At 41.8% G+C, this 19216-nt stretch overlaps 1 long non-coding RNA gene across 2 annotated transcripts in view; it reads right to left on the bottom strand.

Moving 5' to 3' along the window:
* LOC139185829 (uncharacterized) overlaps nt 1–14420 on the bottom strand; it is a 45908-nt gene extending 31488 nt beyond the window's left edge. The window contains exons 1-2 of one of the 2 annotated variants that reach the window (XR_011569396.1): nt 14262–14420; nt 8572–9442 (exon numbers count right to left, since the gene is read on the bottom strand). This is a non-coding gene — a long non-coding RNA (uncharacterized lncRNA). Of the gene's footprint in view, nt 1–8571; nt 9443–14261 lie in introns of those variants that run through there. The other variant, XR_011569397.1, reaches the window with a different exon arrangement.
* Between the last annotated feature and the right edge of the window lie 4796 nt (nt 14421–19216).

The raw sequence follows: 19216 nt of genomic DNA, 5'->3' as shown, positions 1-19216 counted from the left end.
TTCTCCAATGCATGAAAGTGAAAAGTGAAAGTAAAGTCGCTCAGTCGTGCCCTTAGCAACCCCATGGACTGCAGCCTACCAGGCTCCTCTGTCCATGGGATTTTCCAGGCAAGAGTACTGGAGTGGGGTGCCACTGCCTTCTCCGACGGACTGTATAAGTCCATGGAATTCTCCAGGCCAGAATACTGGAGTGAGTAGCCTCTCCCTTCTCCAGGGGATCTTCCCAACCCAGGGATTGAACCCAGGTCTCCCACATTACAGGCAGATTCTTTACCAGTTGAGCCACAAGGGGAGCCCCAAATACTAGGTATATGACATATAGCTCAAACTACCTCTCCTCCCTATATGCCTATTTCATCTGCTGCTGAACATCTGGGAGATGTTAGGACTCTAGCCCCTCACTTGTCTCCCACTTCCACTTACCCCAAAGAGATTCTTCTCTAAGATAATGCCTCTGTCCCTTTACATTTCCCTCCCTCACTTCTGGTCAGAGTTCCTCTGATTCCTTACTTAAGATTTGGGTTGTGCCTTCTAGTGAGTGTAATGCCATGGATGCCTTTAGGGAGGAGGAATTCAAGGAGATGGGACTACAGCATCAAAGCTGCAATGCTGGGGAGAAGAAAGGAAGGGTTGGTTCACTTGAAAGTCAGAGGTCCCTTTTATGGTTGTGATTTACTTTGGTGGTTTTAGTCCGAAGTGTGATTCTAATAAGCATTAAAATGAAATAGCCATGTACACAATGACAGAAACTTGCCATTAGTGAATGTCACATCTGCAAGGACTGATTCTCCAGTCCAGGACCTTTATTTTGCAGATATGAAAACTGGGTCCAGGAACTTCCCAGGTGGTGCAGTTGTTAAGATGTTGCCTTCCAATTCAGGGGAGGCAGGTTTGATCCCTGGTGGGGGAACTAACATCCCACATGCCTGCAGCTAAAACACCAAAACAGGAAACAGAAGCAATATTGTAACAAATTCAGTAAAGACTTAAAAAAAAATCAACATAAAAAAATTTCTTTTCATTTTAATTTTTTAATATTTAAAATTTATTTATTTATTTTAATTGGAGGCTAGTTACTTTACAATATTGTAGTGGTTTTGCAGAGAAGGCAATGGCACCCCACTCCAGTACTCTTGCCTGGAAAATCCATGGAAAGAGGAGCCTGGTGGGCTGCAGTCCATGGGGTCGCTAAGAGTCAGACACGACTGAGCAGCTTCACTTTCACTTTTCACTTTCATGCATTGGAGAAGGAAATGGCAACCCACTCCAGTGTTCTTGCCTGGAGAATCCCAGGGACAGGGGAGCCCGGTGGGCTGCTGTCTATGGGGTCGCACAGAGTCGGACACAACTGAAGTGACTTAGCAGCAGCAGCAGTGCTTTTTGCCATACATTGACATGAATCAGCCATGCGTGTACATGTGTCCCCCATCCTGAACCCTCCTCCCACCTCCCTCCCCATCCCACCCCTCAGGGTCATCCCAGTGCACCAGCCCTGAGTGCCCTGTCTCATGCATCGAACTTGGACTGGCGATCTATTTCACATATGATAATACACATGTTTCAATGCTATTTTCTCAAATCATCCCACCCTCGCCTTCTCCCACAGAATCCAAAAGTCTGTTCTTTACATCTGTGTCTCTTTTGCTGTCTCACATACAGGGTTATTGTTACCATCTTTCTAAATTCCAGGAAATTCTTTCTAAATTCTTAAGAAATTTCTACATTTCTTAAAAAAAAAGGAACTTGGGCCCAAAGAAGCAAGTGCTTTGCTCGAGTGAATGATAGAGACTTAGACTCCAGGTCTCTGAGTTTCTAGACTCTGAGTCTGATTTTTTTCCACTAAATCAGTGGTTCTCAGCCTGGACTCACACTAGAATCACTTGGAGAGTTGTGGGTTTTTGCTTTTTTTTTAATGTTGATACCTATGTCTGAGGTGATGGCTTTGCAAGTTGTAAAGAATCTGCCTGTCAGTACAGGAAACATAAGAGACAGGGGTTTGATCCTGGGTTGGAAGATCACCTGGAGGCAAAAATGGCAACCCATTCCAGTATTTTTGTCTGGAGAATCCCATGGACGGAGGAGCCTGGCTGGCTACAGTCCACAGGGTCACAAAGAGTCGGACTTGACTAAGCAACTTGACACACACACATCTGAGCTGAGCTTTCCCCTGGGATTCGGATGTAACTGTCCTTAGATGGAGCTCAAGCCACTGGAAAAGAGCTGGAAGCATTCTATTCCTAGCTAAGTCTTCTACCGGCTCCCCTATTCAGTCCCTTCATATGAAATTAAGAAAAAAAATTTTTTTTCTTTTAATTCAAATTAAAAGCAGGATATAGTTAGCAAGTCAGAAAACATTCGAATGAAAATGCCATGAGAGACAAATTAGTCTGCTGGTTTCTTAAAAATTTAGCTGTGGATCCCTTTCTCCAAATGAATTCTTAAGGGGCTATGAGCTTAGTCACTCAGACACGTCCAACTCTTTGCGACCCCCAGGCTCCTCTGTGCATAGGATTTTCCAGCCCACAGTGGGCTACCATTTCCTCCAAAGGATCTTCCTAACCCTAGGATTGAACCCGCATCTGCTGTGTCTCCCAGATTGCAGGCAGATTCTTTACCAGGTGAGCCATCAGGGAAACTCTTAAGGGATGGCCTAGTATTTAAACTGTTAAGGTTGGAGCTCGTTGGGTTGCTATGGGCATGGGGGCCTGAGACCAGGCAGTGGCACGACAAGGGGAGACGGGAAGCCCCCAGCTGCAGAGATGAGTGGGGCTTTCGTTGTGGTCTTCAGCACAAGCACCTGTGTTTCGCTGCTCATCTGTCAGGGAAGGTAAAAGAAACTCAAGGAGGAGGAGAACTGATTCAATGGACCAGGGAATGCAATTGGGAGGGGGCTGGTAAGTTTGTTTCTTCCATTCTAAGATGTTGGAGGTTGTAAAATATACTGTTGATTGAATAACAGCTTTCTGGGGATTAAAGAACCACTACTTGCTGATGTCTAAAAAAAATTAATGGATGCATGCATGCCAAGTTGCTTCAATCATGTCAGACTCTTTACAGCCCTATGGACTGTATCCTGCTAGGTTCCTCGTCCATGGGATTCTGCAGGAAGGAGTTCTGGAGTGGGTTGCCATTTCTTCCTCCAGGCGATCTTCCCACCCTGCGTCTCTTATGTCTCCTGCATTGATAGGCGGGCTCTTTACCACTAGTGCCCCACCTGGGAAGAAAAATTATGGAGGGCATGGCAACCCACTCCAGTATTCTTGCCTGAAGAATCCCCATGGACAGAGGAGCCTGGTGGGCTATAGTCCATGGAGTCGCCAAGAATCGGACGCGACTGAGTGACTAAGCACAGCACAGCATACATTTATCTGTACAGTTGATTTCTCTTTTTTGTTTTTGTTTTTTTGTATGTACAGTTGATTTCATGTAACTTTCCTTTTCAGTGAACAGATAACATTTTTATTTAAGCATATCCCAACTCTGAAAATTCTTGCGAATTATCTTCTGCTGTTGGCGGGCATGGATAGCATCCAGATGACGTGCACTCTTCAGACCTGAACTTGTGACCTTGGTCCTGGGAGCACCTTTGAAATTGACCAGCATATTGGGATTCTAGATTGACATTTCCTATTTGGTTAAACTCATAGTTTCAGTCCTTAATTGAATGACCTATTACTGGAATTAAATCAATTTTCTTGGAAATCAGCCAGGAGCTTTTGATGAATGCTTGTTCTGGAGCCTGAGGAAAAATCACTTTTTAGTTAAGAACTGACTACATTAACCTTGCTTAACTTAGAAGCCTCTAAGATACATGCTGAGAGATTTGGTGATTTCAATTGCATTTTAATGGATTGGGACATGAGAGGCAGTGTTTGGCATATAAATAACTTTTTTGTCTCAAGGCTGCTGTGCAGTGTAAGATTATGAAGACAAATTTAGATGAGAGTTTAGAGATCCAAATTTAAGATTCAGCAATGTGTGATGGCAGCAGTGTGAAGAATTCAGCTGTGGGGAAGATGGGGTAAGCACAAGCATTCTGGACAGAACTCAACCTTCTTCTGGGCCGGTGATGGCCATCAGACCATCAGGGAGGACCAAGGCCTGGAGATGCCCCAAGGGTTGTCTTTTAACGTTTGATGTTAGCTGTTGGCACATCTTTCAGAGCAGTTAGTCGTGTAAGAAAATATTAGGTAAATATAGAACTTGAAGAGGGGAGTGAGGGAAGGAGTTTGGATTTTCTGGTTTGGGCAGCTGGGGACACAGAGTTGTTACAATTTACATATGTCCTTAGTTTGTAGCTTGCCAGGATTCAAACACATCAGATATGGTGTCATCAATGGATAGAGAAGGAGGGATAAACAATGCTTTTTAAATTTTATTTATTTAGTTAGTTATGGCTGCACTGGGCCTTCCCTGCTGCATTCGGGCTTTCTCGAGTTGCACTGAAGGGGAGCTACTCTCTAGTTGGGGTGCACAGGCTTCTCACGGAAGTGGCTTCTCTTGTCGCAGAGCACGGCTCTAGGCGAGCGGGCTTCGGTAGTTGTGGCGCAGAGCTTAGATGCCCCATTGCATATGGGATCTTCCCAGATCAGAGGTCGAACCCATGTCCCCTGCATTGGCAGGCAGATTCTTTACCACTGACCCATCAGGGAAGTCCTGAGGGATAAACCATCTTTAAAGTTCATTTTTTATGGACTATGTTTTTGGTTTTAAGACTTTGAGCAAGAAGTCCAGGAATTCACAAAATTGCACAGGAAATGAAAGAAAATGAAGTCATACAGTGAAGACTCAAAGATCTGCCTTTGGAAGATGGAATGATCCATGGCTGTCTAGCAAAACCCTCCTCCAGCCCCTGTACATGGAGGAGTGAGGATACCCTTCCCAGACCCAACACAGAGCTCCAGACCAAGATGAACTGGACCCTTTTTCTTTCTGACCATAAGGGTCCTTGTTGGGAGGCAGGAGAGGAGCGGGGATAAGACTTGTTTTCATTTTCAGGGGTTGCCCTGGTGGGTTGTAGTCTGAGAACAAGTGGAGGCTTTAAAATCCACACACAAAAAATAGTGCTGCAATTATCCGTCAACTAAAAATAAAATTTAAAAAAATCCACAAAAAGACTAGCTTAGTGAAAGTGAGGTTGCCATTGTGAAACCAGAAGCATTTGAGACTTAATTCTGACCTAGTGATCTGTCATAAATAAACTATTAATAGAACCATTTCCATTTTGTTTAGTAATTTTAGATCGCTGACATGGAAGGTCACATTGTTTTGTTCTCCTGGTGCATGAAGCAAACTTCTAGGATTCTCTCAGTAAACCCACACGGTTTCTGTTTTATGAGGAGAGCTGGCTTTGTGCTTTTCCCGGCAGAATCTTAATAAGTGTGTTTATTGGGAATTCTTACCCATCATTTGGAGCCATCACCTTAGTCATGTTTATGGACAAAGTGGAAAAGGATGTCTAAGTCTATGCACGAAGAGGAAGTGGTCCCAGAGTCCAGATAAAATCTTCCATTGCATGGGTTTTATGAACCCAATTGGACCACTTGGCATTTTAAGTCTAAAGAATCTTTCAATTTCTCAGACTCTGGCAGGAGTAAGAGAACATCTTGAATATTTATAAAAAATTCTATGACCTCTTTCATCATCCCACTTGCAGTGATAATTCAGTTTTCTGAACCCCAGTTTTCCAAGGCTTTCCGGAATGGACATATGCCATCAGCTCCCCCTGCAGGTCTGAGTCTTTCCTGCCAGGGAATTCTTGGAGGTTTGCTGTGAAAATGGATTCTGGAGAGATTTACTCATGTTTCACAGATGGAATGCTTCAACTGGCTGAACCTGACCATACTTCTGCTGGGAACTGCACATCCTGGAAAAGCACCTGGGCTTGAGCCTGTAAGAACATAAATCCGCCACAGGAGAACAAGGTCTCAAACAGGAATTCCGGGGCCCAGGTAGTGAGTTCCTTGCACAAAATGCATTTCTAAATATTCTCTTATCTCTTTTCTTTGTAAGCATCATGACCCTTTGGGAGATTCATCACAGATACAATTGCCTCTCTGAGATCCTTGAGCTAAGAAATCAAACATGTACTCATGGTGTGATAAGTTCACAGGCTATTTTTTCTGAAGAAGCTTTGGAGTGTTTCAAATTGTATATGCTAGTTTGCTGATCCATTCAATAAATACTATGATAGGCATTCTTACATGTGACCGATACATGACAGATCTTGTTTTAGACACCTGGATTAAGTGAGGACCAAGACAGACTAATCTTGCCTGGTGGAACTTAAGCACTGATGTGGAAGACACACAACAAACAAGAACACGAAGAACTGTATAATGTAATTTCATGTGGAGATAGTGCTATTAAAAAAATTAAAGCAGGATACAGGGTTGGAGTAATGGGGTAGGTGGTTACTCTTTCTTAGAGAGTAGTCAAGGTCTGTTCAATCAGAACCGGGATACAGTAAGACAACAATCTCACCCAAGATGTGGGTGGAGAGCCTTTCAGGGGCATAAACAACAGAGGCAAATGCCCTGGGACTGGAATGAGCTCAGTGTGTGCCAGGAACAGCAGGCAGGCTCAGAACAGAGAGAGTTAAGGGGACAGTAATGGGAGATGAGGTACAAGAAGTAGGGATGTAGGCAAAATCCATTCTGTAGGATCTTATAGAATTGATGCCTTCAAACTGTGGTGCTGGAGAAGACTCTTGAGAGTCCCTTGGACTGCAAGGAGATCAAACAAGTCAATCCTAAAGGAAATCAACACTGAATATTCACTGGAAGGACTGATGCTGAAGCTCCAATTCTTTGGCCACCTGATGCGAAGAGCTGACTCATTGGAAAAGACCCTGATGCTGGGAAAGATTGAAGGCAAAAGCAGAAGCGGGCAGCAGAGGATGAGGTGGTTAGATAGCATCACTGACTCAATGGACATGAATCCGAGCAAACTCCGGGAGATGGTGGAGGACAGGGGAGCCTGACATGCTGCAGTCCATGGGGTCACAAAAAGTAGGACATGACAGCGACTGAACAACAAGTTAGAATATGGAGTGGAATTTTTATGAAATGAGAAGATTTTGGAGCCCTGAGAGTAGGGGACTGAAGCTATCTGATTTATGGTTTGAAAATTTCACACTTCACTGTGTGGAGGAAATACTCAAGGAGAACGTGTTTCTTAAGGAGAAACACTCAAAAAGGCAGAGAATCTAGTCAGGAAGCTGAATAATAAGAGGTGATGGAGGCTCTCAGGTAGTCCTCTCAGTAGGAAGAAATGGATATATTCTGGATGTATTTTGAGGATAAAGCCTTAGGACTTGCTAGTGAGCTGGCTGTGGGAACAGAGAGCAAGAAAGCTATTAAGTATGACTCCTGGGATTTTGGTCCGGGCATTTGGACAATCAGTTGAGCTTGATAGACCAGGGGAAGCACCCTCTGGAGAGGGTGGGCAGAATCAGGAGTTTTGCTTGGACAAGTTAAGTTGAAGAAACTTCTTAGTCATCCATCTGGAGACATCAGGCTGGCAGCTGGAGTTGCGAGTCTGGAACACGCATTCTACGCAGGAACATCGGGAAGAAACTATTTCTGGAACGAGGAGCAGTTCTGCAAGATGTCGTGACACTGGGCTGGGAGCCAGCTCCTCTCCTGGGCCCCGGTTTCCTCATTTGTGAAGTGGTGGAGTTGGTCAGTCTCTAAGGGGCCGTTCTGATAGGCAAGTGTAAACTCGAAACGTTAACTTTGAATTCAGGGAACAGCAGCTCGGGCGAGGCTGCTGAGGTTGGGGCATAACACCAGCAAGAGATCTACGCCTCACAGGAGACTGGCAGCTTATCTTAGGAATCAGAATTGGAGACATGTCTTTGCAACCGTAGCCACTGCTTGGTTCTGAAGTGGGGGAAGGAAACATTTCAGCCCCAGAGGGTGAACTCCTCAGAGTCAAGCAGTGGAACATCTGGTGTAAAGAGGACTTGGGGGGAAGGACAGCGAGGTGGCCCTGATGTCAGAGCCCCGGGCCCCTTATCATGAGGACCCTTAGCTACTGACACCTGGGTCTGCTAGGGGCACTGCAGTTCAAGAAAGAGAATGTCGAGAGGACAGCTGGTTTGGTTTTTTGCTTTCCTTTCCCCGCTACTGTCCTACACTGCCTAGATAAAATTGCAATTTAATTTTTGTCTCCTTTCTCTGAAGGAGTCCTTAGTGGAAAGAAACCTTACTGGTTTGTATTTTGTCTCACAGCTTCACCAGGTGCTCTCACGTCTCTTATCCCCTCACCTGAGCAGCAAAACAGTCCTGTGGGCCAGGAAGGTTATTATCTAATCTTGCTTTAGAGATGACGAAACTCAAGGTCAGAGAGGTTAAGTAATGTGTTCAAGACGGCAAAGACAATAGAGGGGTGAACTTATTTTTGAACTCAAGCTCTGTGGATCCCTAATTCTCTCCTCTTAACGTGATTTCATTTGACTTTCCAAACTGAGAGGCTTGATAAACGTTGCTTGACCCAATCCCTGATATTACTATGGCACAATTATTTAGTGCTTTCCTGTTTTAGATTGGAATGTAATTTAAAATGACCTTGTTTTACTTTATCATGTTGCTTTATTAAGTTTTCTTTACACTGATAAAGTAACAAGACTTGTGACACAATTCTGAAATAGTTTTTTTTTTTTTTTTAAGCACTTCAAATAAAACCATTAGTCAATATAGCAAGTTTAGACGTTTTGGGCTTTCTTTTCCATAATGATACTCAGCAGAAGGGAAAGAAGATCACTGCTGCTGCTGCTAAGTCACTTCAGTCGTGTCTGACTCTGTGTGACCCCATAGACGGCAGCCCACCAGGCTCCCCCGTCCCTGGGATTCTCCAGGCAACAACACTGGAGTGCGTTGCCATTTCCTTCTCCAATGCATGAAAGTGAAAAGTGAAAGTGAAGTCACTCAGTCGTATCCGGCCCTCAGGGACCCTGTGGACTGCAGCCTTCCAGGCTCCTCTGTCCATGGGATTTTCCAGGCAAGAGTACTAAAACAGTATTATTATTAGAGGGAAGACTTATATATAAGTTCATGCATTTCAGTGCATGTGAGTTGTAGGATAAGATTGGCAGGGATCCAGAAGAGCTTTACAGTTTGTTGCAGTTACTACTGCTGTGTAACAAATGATCCCCCCACCCCAAAAAAAAAATTTAAAATAACTACTCTTATGCATTCTGGGGTCAGACGTTCCAACAAGGCAGTGGGTTGGCTCTGGAGCCTCATGACGCCTGGGAAAGTGACTCAGCAGCTGTGGGCTGGATGCTGACATGTCTGGTGGTCCATCTGGCTGTTGGGTGGGTGGGATGTCAGCTGGGGCTGTTGATTGGAGAATCCACATGTGGCCTTTCCATGTAACTTGGGCTTCCTCACAGCGTGCAAACTTCTTATGTGCAGACTCGGCTCCAAAAGCGAGTGTCCTGGAGAACAAGAAGTAGCTGCATTGCCTCTTTAAATTAGCCTTGGAAGTCTTACATCAGTTTCATTTTCCATTGGTTACAGGCCAGTCACAAGCCTGCCTAGATTCAAGGGCAGGGAACAAAGAGCCTGCCTCTGGATGGAGGGCTGGCAAGGTTGCCTTGTAGGAGAACGTGTATGATGGAAGTTACTGTTGCAGCCATCTTTGGAAAAAAATCACCTACCATTCTAGTGAGGATTTGCCACCTTTGGGTTTCACCAATACTGAAGGGACATACTTATTACCAAATATCATTAAAGTATGGCTGGGGGTATGGCTTACGGCCAATTACACCTGGCTGAGTTTGAGTCAACTCTCTCAACCATTCAACCAACCAACCCAGGAACCAAGCTGTCTAAAGCAACACTTAAAAAGGACAGATACTGAGCTTACAGCCAAGGAAACATCAGTGAATCAAAATATCTCCATCCTCAATGAGCTCCTCAGTCTTAAACTTTAGTGTACATAAGGCTATCTGGGATAGAAGTTTAAAATACAGATTCCTGTCTCCCTTCCTGCATCCTAATTCAGTTTGTCAGTTCCATGTGGAGTCCAGGAATCTGCACTGTAACAAGCCTCTTGGGTGATTCTGGTGTAACAGATGAGGGCTCTTTTAGACTACTCACGGATCTAGCAGAGCTAGCAATTTTGTTCAGAGAGTGAACTTCAAAATCATCCTTTTTGTCTGCTCTGTGAAAACCCATCTGGGCCCTTTAAATATTGTCAGCTGGCACAATATTACTCTTTGTCAGAAGAGGGCACTAGAGAGACATTGCAGGAGGAAAAGGGGTTTATTTTCTGGTTGGGGTATCCCTGGTGGCTCAATGGTAAAGCATCCACCTGCAATACAGGAGACACAGGTTTTATCCCTGGGTCGGGAAGATCCCCTGGAGGAGGGCATGGCAACCCCCTCCAGTATTCTTGCCTGGAGAATCCCATGGACAGAGGAGCCTGGTGGGCTACTGTCCATGGGGTGACAAAGAGTCAGACATAACTGAAACGAGTGAGCACATGGCATACCACAGCAAATACAAGACAGGACACGTGGGCGAATTCATTATTTCTTTTCATATTTATCATGGCACAAAGTGAAAATAAGGTACACTTCACATTTCATCTAAAACATTTTGCAGTTCTATAGAGAGGTATGTACATTTCACTTTATCATTTTCAACTCATCTACTTAAAATATTGATGTAAAGAATGTTATCAATGCTTTCACTTTGCAAGTCATGGTGTTAATAGGGTATACTCCATAATCCTCACAGGAGAGGGAGAATTGGAAATCTTTAAATCCTCTCTTTCAGATCTGTCCACTATGTGTACTGGTCATAGCGATTTCTAGAAGAAAGGTTTTGATACTGCTGCCAAACTATGGCTCATAAACATATGCCAAGTGAGCTGTTTTCCATGGGGATGGCTCATCCAGCTGGCGTCATCCTACACGGTGAGCTGCTAAAGATACCGCGGTCTCAGGGCTGACGTCAAGCAGATCTGAGAATTCTACACAGCTGATGGCTTGCTCTGAGTCCCAAACTGGAAACATGAGCTTGCCCACATAAGAGGTTCCAACTAACTTGACAAATGAATCCTCAAATGCTCCTTGTGATCACTTTTTAAAAAAGGTCCAATGATTTTTCATTATCTCAACTGCTGTGGAAATTTGCCTATTACAAAAAAATAAAAAAGGACAAAAATCAAGTGGAATATTTCCTAAGGCAGGGTAGAAAGGACAAAGTATAAAAAAGGACAAGACATTCCACTGCTGAAAAAAAAATAGATGGAGATTCTTGATCAAGGAGCCACATTTTTAGGAAAGTGAGCTGTACTGTTTTATTTTTAAAATGAAATGCCATGAATGACACACACTTTACAGCAGGTATTCTGTGTACTAACCTCTCCCCTGGTTTCATTTCAGTTTTTCTACCCTTATTTATCCTTTGCCCCAGTTTCCTTAACTCATTTTTTAAAAATCCTATATTGCATATTTTTATAAGATGGAAAGTTAATACAATGTGAAGTGTTAATAAGTAAAAAGATCATATTTCAAAATATTAATAGCTTTCTAAATTTTCTATGACAGATTATTTCAGGTGAATCTGTTTAAAATAGTTCAAATAAAATTCTCTAATTGAAAATAAAAATATATATTCTAGATTTCTGAAATCAAGATCTAAATAGTCACCACAGAATACATATACATGTATATACATATACATCTAGACACTCATTTTATATATATAGAATGATCTAAACAGTTACCTCAGAATATATAAACATATGTATATATGTATATATATATTATGTATATGTATTCTGTTTAGATCATTTTATATATATATAATAAGACATATAAAAATAAATATTCTAGATTTCTGAATCAAGATCTAGTTACCCCAGAATACAGATACATTAAAAAATATATATATATATTACATGTATATACAGACACATATACGCGTGTATATATACATGTGTATACACATACATATACATGTATATATATATTTTTATGTATGTGTATTCTGGGGTAACTATTTAGATCCTGATTTTAGAAACCTAGACTATTTATTTTTATATGTCTTATTATACATGTGGAGGTGATGGAATTCCAGTTGAGCTATTCCAAATACTGAAAGATGATGCTGTGAAAGTGCTGCACTCAATACGCCAGCAAATTTGGAAAACTCAGCAGTGGCCACAGGACTGGAAAAGGTCGGTTTTCATTCCAATCCCAAAGAAAGGCAATGCCAAAGAATGCTCAAACTACCGCACAATTGCACTCATCTCACACGCTAGTAAAGTCATGCTCAAAATTCGCCAAGCCAGGCTTCAGCAATACGTGAACCGTGAACTTCCTGATGTTCAAGCTGGTTTTAGAAAAGGCAGAGGAACCAGAGATCAAATTGCCAACATCCGCTGGATCATGGAGAACGCAAGAGAGTTCCAGAAAAACATCTACTTCTGCTTTATTGACTATGCCAAAGCCTTTGACTGTGTGGATCACAATAAACTGTGGAAAATTCTGAGAGATGGGAATACCAGACTACCTGACCTGCCTCTTGAGAAACCTGTATACAGGTCAGGAAGCTACAGTTAGAACTAGATATGGAACAACAGACTGGTTCCAAATAGGAGAAGGAGTACGTCAAGGCTGTATACTGTCACCCTGCTTATTTAACTTCTATGCAGAGTACATCATGAGAAACGCTGGGCTGGAAGAAGCACAGGCTGGAATCAAGATTGCCCGGGAGAAATATCAATAACCTCAGATATGCAGATGACACCCCCCTTATGGCAGAAAGTGAAGAGGAACTCAAAAGCCTCTTGATGAAAGTGAAAATGGAGAGTGAAAAAGTTGGCTTAAAGCTCAACGTTCAGAAAACTAAGATCATAGGATCCAGTCGCATCACTTCATGGCAAATACATTTGGAAACGGTGGAAACAGTGGCTGACTTTATTTTTCTGGGCTCCAAAATCACTGCAGATGGTGATTACAGCCATGAAATTAAAAGACACTTACTCCTTGGAAGGAAAGTTATGACCAACCTAGACAGCATATTGAAAAGCAGAGACATTACTTTGCCAACAAATGTCCATCTAGTCAAGGCTATGGTTTTTCCAGTGGTCATGTATGGATGTGAGAGTTGGACTATAAAGAAAGCTGAGCACCGAAGAATTGATGCTTTTGAACTGTGGTGTTGGAGAAGACTCTTGAGAGTCCCTTGGACTGCAAGGAGATCCAACCAGTCGATCCTAAGGGAGATCAGTCCTGAGTGTTCATTGGAGGGACTGATGTTGAAGCTGAAACTCTAATACTTTGGCCACCTGATGTGGAGAGCTGACTCATTTGAAAAGACCCTGATTCTGGGAAAGATTGAGGGCAGGAGGAGAAGGAAACAACAGAGGATGAGATGGTTGGATGGCATCACTGACACAATGGACAAGGGTTTGAGTGGACTCCGGGAGTTGGTGATGGACAGGGAGGCCTGGTGTACTGTGGTTCATGGGGTCACAAAGAGTCGGACACAACTGAGCGACTGAACTGAATTGAACTGATAGAATGTAACAGAGACTTCCAACTCCAGTTCCAAGGATTTACTGCCCAGCTAAGACAGCCGTAGTAGTGAATTACAATACCAATGTTACAACAGCCTACTGTTTTAGTCAGATTACTTCTTTTCACCTGGTATCATTACACTGTACATATTCATACTCATATATACTGGTCAAGAGAAGAGAGCTTTGGTCAGTGGTAGAACAAACAGAACCAAATCCTAGTATGGTTTGATAGTTAACATTTGCTCCAACATTTGCTCTAAAGCATTGTCCAAAACTTGAGACAATTTCTCATGCCGATAGCATGAACCAAAAGAATTCTAGAACCTCAAAACACATAGCCCAGCAAGGAGATCACTCTGTCTCTAAAAGGGAGCCTGGGACTGTGAATCACACTGTCTCAGGTCCAATTCCTGGTTCTCATAATATTTAGCTGTGTGGCTCTGGGCAGGCATTCACTTAACCCTCTTGAGCCCCTTCTCTCTCATCTCTAAAATGAGGGTGATGATACCTATCTGACAAGATAATATGAGGATTCAACTATTTATGTCTCTGCTTCCAGTGACTGGCACATGGCAAGCACTCAATAAAGGTAGTTATTATTATACATGGATAATAATTATAACAGTCGCAAAAATGTAAAATGATTCATAAGAGCACAGCAGACTGAGGCATAGCTGAAATTGCTACAATTCACTGCCCAAACGACATACAACATTTACCTGCAGTTCAATTTTCCTTTTTTACCAAATTAAGTCCTGCAGTGTGATGGAGAAGAATGATTCTTTGCCAGGATTGTAGATATATTTCCGAGGTGAAATACAAAATGAGAACCTGTCTCACTGCAACCGAGTAGGCTTGTGGTGACGTTTCTACTGAAGCTGTCAGTAGAGGATCTGAAAGAATTTTGCAAAGTACTGGACATGATGTTCAGCTACTTAAAAAGCTGACAAGTACTAAGCAATATATTGCCTTGTTATAAATAGCAAGTGAGTGTCACGTTCTTTTCTCTCTTCACCAGATTACATGATTGACTAAGTCACCATATGTTAAGTGGAAACAAATGTTTAAAGGCTTCTAACTAAGCAATATTTCTATCTTTCTTCTAAGTCTGATATTTTTTACCATGAATACATTTTAAAATTAATTTTTATTGGAGTGTGGTTAATTTACAGTGTTGTGTTTCTGCTGTACAGCCAAGTGACTCAGTTAAATATGTACATATATTCACTCTTTTTTAGAGTCTATCGCCTTATAGGTCATTACAGAGAGGTCTTTACTAGTTACCTATTTTATAGATAGTAGTGTGTATAGGTCCACCCCAATTTCCCAATTTATCCCTCCCACCTATTTCCCCCTTGGTAACCCTAAGTTTGTTTTTTACATCTGTGATTCTATTTCTGTTTTATAAATAGGTTTGTTTGCACCATTTTAAAATATTTCACATATAAGTGGTATCACGTGGTCTTTGTCTTTCTCCGTCTTACTTCATTCAGTATAACAATCTCTAGGCCCATCCTAGTTGCTGTAAATGGCACTATTTCATTCTTTTTTATAGCTGAGTACTATTCCATTGTTTATATGTACCACATTTTCTTCATTCATTGAACTGTCAATGGGTATTCAGGTTGCTTTTATGTCCTGATTATTGAAATAGTGCGGCAATGCACATTGGGGTGCATGTATCTTTTCTAATTATGGTCTTCTCCAGATTTATGCCCAAGGGTGGGACTGCTAGGTCACATGGTAGCTCTATTTTTGTTTTTTTAAGGACCCTCCATAGTGTTCTCCATAGTGCTGTACCAATTTACATCTTCACCAAGAGTGTAGGAGGGCGCCCTTGTCTTCACACCCTCTCCTGTATTTGTTTGTCAGTTTTTGATGATGGCCATTCTGACCAGTATGAGTACATTTTTAACTATTCTAACACTAACATTTTAGCTACCCTAACATTTAAGTCAACCAGAGTTGTTTAAGAAATAGACAAATGTGGACTTCTTGGTGATCCAGTGGTTAGGAATCACCTCCCAATGCAGGATACGTGGGTTTAGTCCCTGCTCTGGGAAGATTCCACATGCCATGGGGCAATTAAGCCAGTGTGCCGCAATCACTGAGCCCACACTCTAGAGCCCGTGCTTTGCAATAGGAGAAGCCAATGCAATGAGAAGCCCACGCACCACAATGAAGGGCAGCCCCTACACGCCGCAGCTAGAGAAAGCCCGTGCACAGCAGCAAAGGCCCAGTGCAGCCATAAATAAATATTTTTAAAAATAAATAGACAAATGTGAAGATATCTTACAAAATGAAAAATCAGTTTAATGTATGGATTCCAAACTCTGTGAAAGTCACCATGAGCCTATTTCCCAGGGTTGGTTTCTTTCCTGCCGTGTGGTCTGTGGCTGACTCAGCTGCCCGGATTCCCTGCCTGGGCTTGGGTAGAATCCAGGTGCAAAGCCTGCCATTTAGGAAGATCATTTTAAGGTTTATTTATTTAGGTCTTTGATTTTTCGCATCAGCATTTTGTAATTTTCCACACATAGAACCTGTACACATTTTGTTAAGTGTATAACCCAAGTATTTCATTTTCTTTGGAATAAACCATAAATGGTGGAAAGGTTAAGAATCTTGAAAATTTTGTTTTTATTAACAGCAACAAATAAACAGATCTTAAATGTGCAGTTTCAGTGGGTTTTAGCAACTGTATACACTGTCACCACTGAACAATACAGCATAGAGAATATTTCTGTAGATGAAAGAGTAGATGTTCTTCATCCCCCATGACACATTCACTGTTCTTTAAAAAAAAAAAATTTGGCCACATCCAGCAGCTTGTGGGCCCTTAGTTTCCCAACTAGGGATAGAACCCTCGCTCTCTGCATTGGAAGGCAGAGTTTTAATCACTGGACCACCCGGGAAGTCCCAACATAGAGAACATTTCTGTCACCAAAGAAAGTTTCCAACATTCCTTGGAATACCTCTTTCCAGTCAATTACTGATCCCATATTCTCACACCTAGGCCCACAATGTCTTCTCATTTTGTTCCTAGGGCTAAAAAGTTATTAAACTCTAAACTGTATTAACATGGAATTTTACATCATCTTAGGTTAGATTGCCCCACATAATGGTGACTGTCTGAAAGAGCTTATGTTGGAAGAATGAGATACTGATGTCAATTAAAATATTGGTGACCTTGTTCAAAAAATGTTTCTTAATGAAATTTTTAAACATTTTCTTATAAGAGTATTTAATTGAAGTGATACTTTTTTTTTCTATTTTGAACTTTTAAAGTTTGAAAGCTCATTATTCTGATTGAAAATTTTATTTCGAATGTTTTGACTTCATGCGCAAAGATAGATGGATAGAAATAAAACTAGGGAGAAATGTGGATCATTTTTTACGTGTCTCTGCATTTTTCCAAACTTTTTGCTACAACCATATGCTGCTCTTAGAATAAAGCAATAACATTTGCGTAAAATGTATTTTTAAAAATAATCATGTTGAATCCCTGTATATGACCTTTGGTCAAAGTGTCAGGTAAGTGTTCTCATTTAAGAAGCCCCACAGTCTACCAGCTGTGGTACTTCTGTTTCTCCTCACCTAAACAATAATTGGCCCCCCTGGTGCTTTTATATGGACTGTGATGCACTCTGGGAAAAGATAAAAGACACCATTATAGATAAGAGAAAGTGTTGACCAGGTTTGTTATACTCGCAGGAAGAGGCAAAGTTCCATTTCTCAGAATTTTAATATATATTCTTTCCAGCTCATAATACATATAATTTCTTTTTCCCTCTTTTTTTTGAGGAAAAATGAGTAGAGGTTTAAAAAGCAATGTGAGTTCAGTGAAATGATCATGCCACCTGTGCTGGACTGGATTTACCTGACCTTGGTATTCAAAACCCTGATGCTTCACAGCTGCTAATGAATCATGCTTCAGGCAAGCTAGGTGTTGAGTTTATGTTTCATTTACATGCATTCCACTTTTGTGGATACCCTAAAATTAATGCTGAATATGCCCTATTGATAACTATGCCATGAGATAAATCAGCTTAACTGCTTTAATAGCTTTACCTTTTATTAGAACCACTATAATTAATCTTTGACAATGAAACATTTCTTGATTAAACGTTTTAAATACCAAATATAATTGTTTAAGCTTAGTTACAGTCTATTAACTGCCCCCCTTTTTTTGGAGGTTAATAACAGTTTACTTCAGTGTTGTTTACTAGAACTTTCTGTGCAACAGAAATGATCTCTCCCTGTGCTACCAAATGTGTGAGATGCCAGCCACACATGACCAGTAAGCCCTTGAAATGTGGCCAGTGTGACTCAGGAATTGACTCCCCTTTATTTGATTTTAAACAAATTACCATTTAGATTTAAATAACCCCATGTGGCCAGTGGCTACTGTGTTGGCTGGCTAAGTTTCAAAGAGTAAGGTTCAAACAAAGATAAAAGACAGCTCCCACTGTATACAAGGAAATGGCAATCCACTCTGGGACTATTGCCTGGAGAATCCCACGGACAGAGGAGCCTGGTAGGCTACAGTCCATGGAGTCGCAAAGAGTCGGACATGACTGAACGACTTCACTTCACTTCACTTCACTGTATACAAAGATTTTTCGGTCGTGTATGAATTGGATATTCAGCTTCTGTCGCTGAAATTCATAACTGTGTGAGAAACATGAGGTCTGCTGAAACCAAAGAAACAAAATGGTGATTAACTTGCTTTCATATTTTAATGTGATTTATAGACATGTTAGACCAATCAAGACCAGATTGCTTTTCTGATATGAAGGAACAAAACATTCAGTACTTTGGACAACACCTTCCGCTTCCCATTCTGTGTCTTAGAGATGGTTGATTAATTACCTAAGTTCATTGTCATTGAGTAATTAGAAGTATTTTTGGTCTATGGCCATAGCACCCTGAACACTCCTGATTTCATCTCATCTTGGAAGCTAAGCAGGGTCTAGCATGGTTAGTACTTGCATGGGAGAAGCATTTTTGTAAACAACGGTTTCAGTTTTGTAGAATGATTGAAGGGTTATTCCTTAAGGTAGTTCAGTTCAGTTTAGTTCAGTCGCTCAGTCATGTCCAACTCTTTGCCACCCATGAACCACAGCATGCTAGGCCTCCCTGTCCATCACCAACTCCTGGAGCCTACCCAAACTCATGTCCATCGAGTCGGTGATGCCATCCAACCATCTCATCCTCTGTCGTCCCCTTCTCCTCCTGCCCTCAATCTTTCCCAGCATCAGGGTCTTTTCAAATGAGTCAGCTCTTTGCATCAGGTGGCCAAAGTATTGGAGTTTCAGCTTCAACATCAGTCCCTCCAATGAATACCCAGGACTGATCTCCTTTAGGATGGACTGGGTTGGATCTCCTTGCAGTCCAAGGGACTTTTAGGAGTCTTCTCCAACACCACAGTTCAAAAGCATCAATTCTTCAGCACTCAACTTTCTTTATAGTCCAACTCTCATATCCATACATGACTACTGGAAAAGCCATAGCCTTGACTTTGTTGACAAAGTAATGTCTCTGCTTTTTAATATGCTGTCTAAGTTGGTCATAACTTTCCTTCCAAGGAGTAAGCATCTTTTAATTTCATGGCTGCGGTTACCATCTGTGGTGATTTTGGAGCCCAAAAAATAGTTAGCCACTGTTTCCATTACTT

The sequence above is a fragment of the Bos indicus genome, chromosome 11 (assembly GCF_029378745.1).
Source record: "Bos indicus isolate NIAB-ARS_2022 breed Sahiwal x Tharparkar chromosome 11, NIAB-ARS_B.indTharparkar_mat_pri_1.0, whole genome shotgun sequence".
Taxonomy (NCBI): Eukaryota; Metazoa; Chordata; class Mammalia; order Artiodactyla; family Bovidae; genus Bos; species Bos indicus.
Note: the sequence above shows the minus strand (reverse complement) of the source record. Positions and strands in the feature narration are given on the sequence as shown.